At 46.5% G+C, this 8,994-nt stretch overlaps 1 protein-coding gene across 2 annotated transcripts in view; it reads right to left on the reverse strand.

The window, feature by feature from the left end:
• LOC119399690 (probable chitinase 10) overlaps positions 1-8,994 on the reverse strand; it is a 685,554-nt gene that overhangs the window by 104,957 nt on the left and 571,603 nt on the right. The window lies entirely within an intron of this gene.

The following is an 8,994-nucleotide window of genomic DNA, read 5'->3' on the forward strand; positions in this document are numbered from 1 at the left end:
GCTTATATTAAAATTTCAACTTTTCAACAACTAGGGGGCGGAGGTCCAATGCGACACCTGAGACTAATTTGTCCATTTGTGCAGTAAAATTTTGTGGAATATAACAAAGGTGCATATTTCGTGCAGATTTCACTACTTAATACCAAGTTTTGTGTTCGAATATTTGTGGTAGGAGAAGTGCCCTGAGAAGCGAATCGAATATTTGAAGTGTCGAATATAAGTGCCGACCTAGTGAACACATTCAGAAGTTATTTCGTCACTGCCATCAAGAAACATGGCCAGCCAAAGCCGTATCAGCGCATCTTTTTTAGTATTATCAGAATGTATACAGCACTTCAGGATATATATTAGCACACTCCTTCAAAATGATGTGTTTTTACCTATATAGAGCAAAGTACGATACATTGATTAGCTATGTAAACATGTACGCTTTGTATGCAAATATTCACTGCTAAAAACATCCAATTATATTGTCAGGCCTACTCTTGAAAGTAATCCCATCGTCGCTAAGATAAATAAATGAACGAACGAACTCATTATGTAAAGCTGCTTTTACTTGCCGTTTCCAAAGAGACATAACTACTCTTTACCAGCCGGATATCTCGTTCCGCGCTGCTCAAAGCATATGCGTGCTCAGTGCGAACGGCTGATGCAGCGAACAGGCGTGAAGGGAAAATCGCGCCTCCCTCGGGGCGGCGGATGTAATGGTGGCCAGTGCACGCGACTGGCGTGTCGAAGCGACGCCGGTGACCGTCGTATAGAAAACGCCATCTACTGCAGCACGGGGTGGCAGCCTTGGCACGGATTGTCGACGAGTTGTTCACCTTCGTCTCGGCTGTGCGGTTCTTTTTTCAGAGCAGCAGCCGTTATACTAACGCTTCGAGCGCGAACGCGAAGCACGCACACCTTCCTCTGGTCCTTGGTGTCGGCGGGCGGCGAAAGAAATATCACTCGTGCCCCGTCGTCTACTCCTGCGGCGACACTGTAGCACGCGACCCCGTCTTCGTCGCCGGCTCCCATGTTTTCGTTTCGCTTTTACTGTTTTGGTTGCCTGCTTTGCCGCTCCCAGACGATGTGCAGAAGACGTTTCCAACAACGGGGACTTTTTACGTCGCCGTGATATTCTCTGTTTGTCTGCTGTATTTTCGTTCTTTGCTTCTGAAATGGAGACAACATAGGAGACAATTCTACAACGTTGTCTTTAGTATGAGACAACATACCTCAGTTGGCTCCACCCCCCCTCCCTTCGCGATTCATGAAAGGTGACACGTGATCGCTCTCCTGGCTTACTGTCTTTATGTGCATGCCACAAGTACTCGTTCTAACTGGCAAATGACAGCTAGTATGGGCCTATTGGCAGGCAATTTTGGCCAATATTGCCTATCCACTCTCGTAATAGCAATATTGTCTTCATCTGATCACGGCCCATGAAATTGTCTACCAATTTCATACTCAGTTCGAATTTTTGACATATTTCTCATATTTCAGTATATATCGCCCATTTTTTGCCGTCATCAGAGTGGGAAATGTGGTGCCGATCAGGTCCGCTGTATCTCTAGCCTTGTGCCACTATGCAAGCTACGCCCAACTTTCTTCTACCCCATAAGAACCGGCGTCTTTCATCAAAGGCGAGAACTGACGCCATCCCGGACTCATAGTTAGGCGAGCCCTTTGCAGTTTCCGTTATAGATACATTTGAGAGGTTCACAACAAGGACGTCGTGCACCATTCACGTTCGGCCATTCAAACTCGGCAGCATTCAAGCTCGGCCGGACATAATGCACCTATCCAATATATCTCTTCTTAGTAATATGTCTGACTACTCCTAGTGTGCTGCTGGTGTCCAGCCATTGAGACCATATAACTTCCACCGGGAACGTACACTACTTGTTTTCGCTAAGCAGGTTTATGTATCTGCACCACTATGGTATACCAGTGTTGCCACGAAAGCACGGCATTCTAATAGGTGCAGCCGAGCGATGGAGGCATACGAAAAGCAACAATATCAATGTTCATTGACGGATCCGAACAAAAGAAGATAAACACTTGTGGTCGCCTACCAAGTGTCCTTGATAACAGAAAATGCTCGAGTCAATTGCACTGCCGAGCGAATGGCGACATCGGAATGGCGGCTGCGAGCACGCTCTCTGCTCTACCGTCTCGGTTTCGTTCCTTGTTTTCTGAGGCAGGGTATAAAACACGGTGCTGCTGTCTGACTGAACGGCGTCGCAAGTTCGAGTGTTTTGAGACGCGTGACTGATTTTCAGTGTTACCGCCACTGTCTTTCTCCTACACTGAGACGGGATGACAGCAATAAGTTCAACGTCGCTGAATCAATGGACGGCAATATGCGGGAATCGCTCAGGCGTCCATGAGTTGTGCTGTCACGGCAAGCAAGCTTTTCGCCGACACGATCCATCAGTATTGAGCAAAGTGTAGCTCGAATACTAGTTACCCGAAGGACGTTCTGGGTTGAGGCATAAGTAGTCCAAGTTATGGCTTTTCAACGGGCATGTTAGTCTGTAGAATTGAATCGAGAGAAAGTTGCACGTTTTGAATCTTTGTTTTATTCTGATGTATCCACTTCAGTATGGTGTGAACAGCTACAAAAATATGCAACAGAAATACTTAAAGCTATTTGTCGGACATTGTAAGCGCCTCATTGGCGAGTTCAGAGTAGTGGTGTGCTACGTAAGTGTCTGCGTTGATTCGTAGCCAAATTCTTGACCTACCTCAACGAAAGGTGAGCGAAAGCGCTGTACTGATATATGAGTGAAACGCATGCGCCCTACATAGGGTATTAAGCCAATATCTCCCGCGTTCGCAATTTACCCAGTGTCACAAAACATTTAGTATGTATAATTGACATCTCATAGAAATGTTGAGGGCCTCAAATTAGGTCTCCCCTTGCTTATGCAAGAAAGGAATAAGAGAAAGATATCCGGGTTGAGGTCATTACTACAGTCTTCATGCGTCCATGTCCAAAAACCTGCGAAAAAGAACCAACGAACTGCTATTCATTACAAGCAACAGCCCGAAGGTGAATTTAGCCACCTCACCTTATTACCGAAAGCTCGAGGATATACGTAGCCCTTTCCAAAGGCGAAACCCTATAACCTCTTTTCATGAATTATAGAGAATGTTATGGCAGTTCATGGCATTTTATGAGGATGCTGTGTAATTAATATTAGCACTCATATGAAACATTATTTTTCTACAACAGCCTATCAGAATGCTAAAGATGAATTGTAGCATTCTGATTTCTGTTATTCTAGGAATCTGAATTTCTACAGTACATGATATATAAGGCATGACGCTTCAGTTAATCTGCTGTACCTTTCTTACGGTGGTGTATGAAGGAAGAGAATTTTGAGGGCTCGTTTCTATGTTGCATCACTCGTTTTTTTTTGTTAGAAAACAGTACAATTAACATCCCCTCTACTTTGCTTGGCTTCATTATCTGCTGGTTTTCATTTACGGTGGTGTACCAGCATGACATTACCAAATAACAGAACCAGAGCTTAAACAGAAAAACAACACTTATGCGAAGAAAAATCATGACTACTGACACAGGAGACCGTTCCTAAGTTTTTTATTCAGAGCTACGTATTCTCTGAGATAATCTTATGACAAATGGAAAAGCATTTCGTCATTGGTTATAACCGTAAAATGCGAAAGAAACAAAGTAAAGTAGACTGTATAGCAACTTGCGTTGAGGCGATGGTCGTGACGACAACATCTGCTCAAGTAGGTCACGTGGTCTTCCACTTCCGTCTCTCTCTCCCTCTCGAAGAAAAACCTACTCTTTCATATCCGTTATGCAGAGCACCCCATTCAGCTACTTTTTTTTGCTCTGATGGCCCGCAGGCACTTTCCAGCTGGCGAGTGTCCCCATCGCAGGAGGCCAACGCCAGGCATATGCGCGTACGCAAACAGTGATCCCAGGCACGCCCGTTACCATCGACAACCTGTCCCCAACTCCTGCTACACCGCCATCGCCGTAAGGGACGCACTACTGTGGCTGTCGAAAGGCTTCGACGTTGCGTCACCCCTGATCTAAATACCTGGACAGAAGCGGGAGTCATACGCGGGTGTTCGGCGCACAGACACTCCACGGCGAAGGCCTTCGTGCAGCAGCGATGGCCAACTGGCTCCCTCGTCACGTAGAGGTCAGCGTGATAGCCCAGGGTTTCTGCATCTTTCAACGCTTCGTTGCAGCGAAGTACAAGTGTCGCATCGCACGCGAGTCTGTAGTAAATGACAACCAAAGTACAGCCCATAGAAAATTTGTGTAGATGCACCAGTCAAATACGTGTGCTTATTTAAGTCACGTCAGCGCTCTTGCGTTTTCAGGAAAGTGGATTTTCTGCTATGAATATGCATTGTGTCGTTGTTCTTACGTTGCAAACCTGAATGTCCTGGCAAATGTTCAGAGAAAATCTGATACCCGTGCTTAACAGAAGGATAATATTTCGCATAGAATTAAAGGAACTTTTATTTTCCGATAAGCCTAGCATTTGCATTGGCAAAACAAATATACCTAAGCTTCAAACGGACTCCAGCTGGCACAGCTCTCTAGCATTGGTGAAGGAAAGGCTCATCGCGGTTTCGTGGATTGGGCTCCAAACGAATTTTTACGTTCACGTCCAGAATACAAGATGAAGTGCTGTTGGAATATGAAAACTCATGTGTCGCAAAGGCACTTTCGCTATTGAGAGGTACACAAGGGAACAAATTAAACAGGTTTTCTGGTAGGGCGTGGTCCTGACGTGACCTCAACCAGCCTCACAGAGTTGAAAACGTGTTACGCCTTAGAGACAGTGCCTCTGTCGCTCTGCAACAAAAACAAAATATCACAGTTGTCTTCCAAATTATTGTTATAAGCTATTACATAGGTTGGTTTCCTTTTCGGTTTCACCATGCAGAAGAATAAAAACAAGAAGAAAAGGCTGATGTGAGGCCCCCTTGATTTTTACGCGACCCGCCACTGTTACACAGCAAATATTAACTGTGGGACCTATGCTGATAGTCACTTGTTTATAAGATAAGGTTTACATGGCCTTTGTAAGTAACATGCGACTTAGTGACTGAGTGAATGGCTTTTGGCAACGTTTCCACAACCAAACTGTCACAAGTGTGTCAAGTGTTTGGGTAAAGAAACTCGAAAGCGCAAGTTAGACCTTCGTGGGTCTTATCTAATAATCATGCTTCCCTAACGCGATAGAGGCTAGGAGAGTTTGAAATGGTGCTACATTAATGTAATGCGACACTTTCCTTGTTGTTTATTAGTGCCTAAGGTCATAGACGCCCACTGCAACGCACTCACGGTCAAGTGATGCACAGTACGAAGCGTAGGTATCGACGGACCAATGAAGACAATCATCTCGGGTAACTTGGCAGTAAACGTTTATTCCGCTTTGAGTAACATTATCTACGTCGACAGAAAGGGTTCTTCTGACACATAGTTAATATTTAATCAATAGAAACTCAGGTACAGATGTGTTACTCCAATGCAATATGTATGATCTATTTCGCAGGTCTATACTTGCGCACAACAACTGAACTTATCATCATAGAGGTGACGTTAAAGAATACACATCTCGGTGACTTCTAGGGAATTCATCCAGAGAGTAAGCGCAGTAGACTGTGTGGGCTTGTGTATGCGCATGTGTGTTTCGATATCCTAAAGAGTGCAGTAATGGTACTTCCGTTCACAATCAGAAGCGGAAGAGGCGCGGGACCTAAGCGGAAAACGTCACGAATGACGTCATTGGTAGAGCGGCACGTCGCCATTCCTGGCAGCAGTTATACTGGCAGAAATAGTGGGAACCGCGAAGTGGCTCGGCGTAGGTTACTTGACATCCCAGGGACATGACTCAACTGTTGGCATTGGAAACATAGCGATACTCATACGACCCCACGCAGAACAGCTTTTTTCTTTCGTTCAAATTTGGACTGAGGTATCAGATTTTGCGTGACGTTTAGATCAGGTCACGTGACTCTCCGCATGTCACGGCGACCAAAAGTTCAGCTACTGCGCTCCTTAGGGCATGGAAGGACGCTGTGCGCAAATGTGTGTGCATCTATAAGGGGTTCTCTGTCTATAAGTGAGTGTGTAAGGAAGGGATGAATTCGTGTGTACGAGTATGCTGCGTGCAGGTGTGTGTGTGTGTGTGTGTGTGTGTGTGTGTGTGTGTGTGTGTGTGTGTGTGTGTGTGTGTGTGTGTGTGGTGTGTGTGTGTGTGTGTGTGTGTGTGTGTGTGTGTGTGTGTGTGTGTGTGTGTGTGTGTGTGTGTGTGTGTGTGTGTGTGTGTGTGTGTGTGTGTGTCCAGAAGTGTGCATGCGTTTGCGTTAGTTTCTGCGATGCGCCAAGAATATCGCCCCTGAGTTTCAGACAGATCTTTCCATCGTCTTCTCTTTCTTAATATTCTCTGTCGCAACGGCGACATTCGTCCGCATATTCGTTTTCCGCTGGAACGTGTATCGCGATTCGTTCGCCAGAAAAAAAACCGCTGCGCCTTACGAATTTTTCTTCGTCCCAGAGCCACTTCCGCTTGGCAGACTGCGTTCCCTACACAATGTCGCTCGCGACCTTCCAGCCTCGACTTCGTTACTGCTTGAGCGGAGTAGTGAGAAGGAACAAAAAACGAAAATAAAAACGAATCGCGCGAGCGCACTCAGTCCTTGCGACAAAAAGTCTCCCGGCACCAAGGACAACCGGCAACCAAGCTGCGCCGTGATTTCGTTTATGCGCGCACGATGCGAAGAGAGATATCCTTTGACCCAACATCGTGTAAAGGCTTTATCACGAACAGGCTCCGCAGGACAAACTCGTAGATTCGTACCAGTGGCTATTATCAGAGCGTGGGGAATTCTCAACATAAATCTTAAATCTATTATGTCCCGGCCAGCTAAAAAGCATCCCTCGCGATGTCCAGTAAATACTGAGTAGATACTGGTGTACGTAGTTTCAACGCTGTACCTTGAGAAAGCTGTAATCGAGAAAGTTACAGTATGGTCACATTCCGATAAGAACGACATCTTTCCGCTAATACGCCGATCTACACCGAGCAAGCGTAGCTAACCTACTAAATGCACTGACCCCGTTGCGGTGTCGCGTTATAAGCGGCTGCGAAGACAATGCACCGTGGCCCTAATTTCCAAAACTATCTGCGCAACCCTTCCTGCTGCTTCGCGGCGCATGTTGTTGCGAGATGTGCACGGTTTTGTCTATTGTTTTCAAAGCCGGGTGAACACCACCGCTGATGCCTATAGGGCGGACACCCCATGGATGTTCGCATCGCCACTCCTTTGGTGTTCGTGATCGTACGTTCGTAGCCCACCAGAGTTCAATATGGTGATGCGCACCTGTGCCTTTTGCAAAAGGAGCAATACTATTGTTGCGTATGCGCAGACACGCATCAGGAAATCGCGCCTTCGCACAGCCAATCCTTCAGGGGCGTCGTCTGCTGCAACTGTTCCCACGCACTTGCTCGTCTGCTTCAGGAATAGAGCAGGGCGGAACTAGTTTTGTCCGGTCCGGCGTGGCTGGGTTGAGCTAGAATAAAACGACCCGTTTAAAAGAGCAGCACTGTCTCGAGCCTTCGGGATGACATAAGGTATCAACGAGAGCATCGCGAAAGGGCTGTTGCGAGCATACTACGTCTATACCATCAGGTATATAGGTGGTATAGTTACCGCCTTAGCAGACGCCCAATCGTCGCTGACCGCGAAACCATTATCGTCTCCAATGGGCACGGCGTAAGCAGACGACCGGAAGTTACCCGAGGCTTCCGCCAACCCCGTTCACGAAGTCTAGCCTCTGTGTCGGTAGTTTTTGCAAGTGATTTTAAGCTCATCAATCTAGACATTACACAAAGGATATCCGCCTTTCCCATCTACGTATCCCTTCCAAGAATAAAGAAGGCTCACTGCACACTGCAAGTATTTTTCAATTTCCGTCTTGGTCACCGTGTCATAATGTGCGTCGCGCTCGTCTCTTATTTTGTGTCAATACAGAGAATCTATAACTTCAAGCCAACGCCACTACCTCCAATTTCAGCATTCAAAGCTTTTTTTCAAGACCTCTGAAAGACTGTTGTTTAGGCAAAATATTTCATTTGTGTACCGTACCACATCGCAACTTGAGAGCTCTCCTCTACGTTCAAATCCGGTACAGTAGTATGGGATGGTGTTACGCGGATAACTGGTCGACGAAACTTTGCTACTCTTTTGAGCTATTATCTCAGTAAGAGCTCTTGGCTTTTTTCTTTAGTAAATGGGCTTAAGAAGAGGTTCGTGCCAAGGGCGTAGCCAAGGGGGGGGGTTGGGGGGGTTCAAACCCCCCCCGAAAATTTTCAATTTTGCTTGCGCATATATACACGCACACATACAAACGCACGCACGAACACACATAAAGTATGGTTGAACTCCCCCCCCCCCCCCCGAAAAATATTTCTGGCTACGCCCCTGCGACTGACATCAGCAAGCGACCATCTCACTTCCTCTCTTTTTCTGTTTAGTGGCTTTCTCATCGGACGTTGTCGGATGGGCTTGGCCGTTAACGGCTATTACACAAAGGGAGCGCGCGTGCGATTACTGCCGGGTCCTTTGTCTTGGACACCCAATCGTTTCGCGCGCTCCCTTCTGTTTCCTTTGTTCCCAAGAGCCGGACGATAAAACAAAACGAAAACAGACGACACAAAGCCGTTTGCAGACGACTCCTGTTTCCTGTGGTACGCAACAACGTACTGCAACCTGACGTACGCATGCGCGTCTTATAGCGGACAGCCCCTCTTCAGTTTCTCCTGGAATCCGTGACGCGTAGGTTTATGATAGGGATTGCACGATCTATGGCCAAACGGCCTTCTCTGTGCTTGTCATCCGTGGTTTCCCGCAGTTTATCGATCTCTCGCAATTGATGACGTATATGCCATAGAAACATGCATTATTGCCACATTTTTTCTTGTTTTGTCAGTTCTTTCTGTCATGGTG

The sequence above is a fragment of the Rhipicephalus sanguineus genome, chromosome 7 (genome assembly GCF_013339695.2).
Source record: "Rhipicephalus sanguineus isolate Rsan-2018 chromosome 7, BIME_Rsan_1.4, whole genome shotgun sequence".
NCBI lineage: Eukaryota > Metazoa > Arthropoda > Arachnida > Ixodida > Ixodidae > Rhipicephalus > Rhipicephalus sanguineus.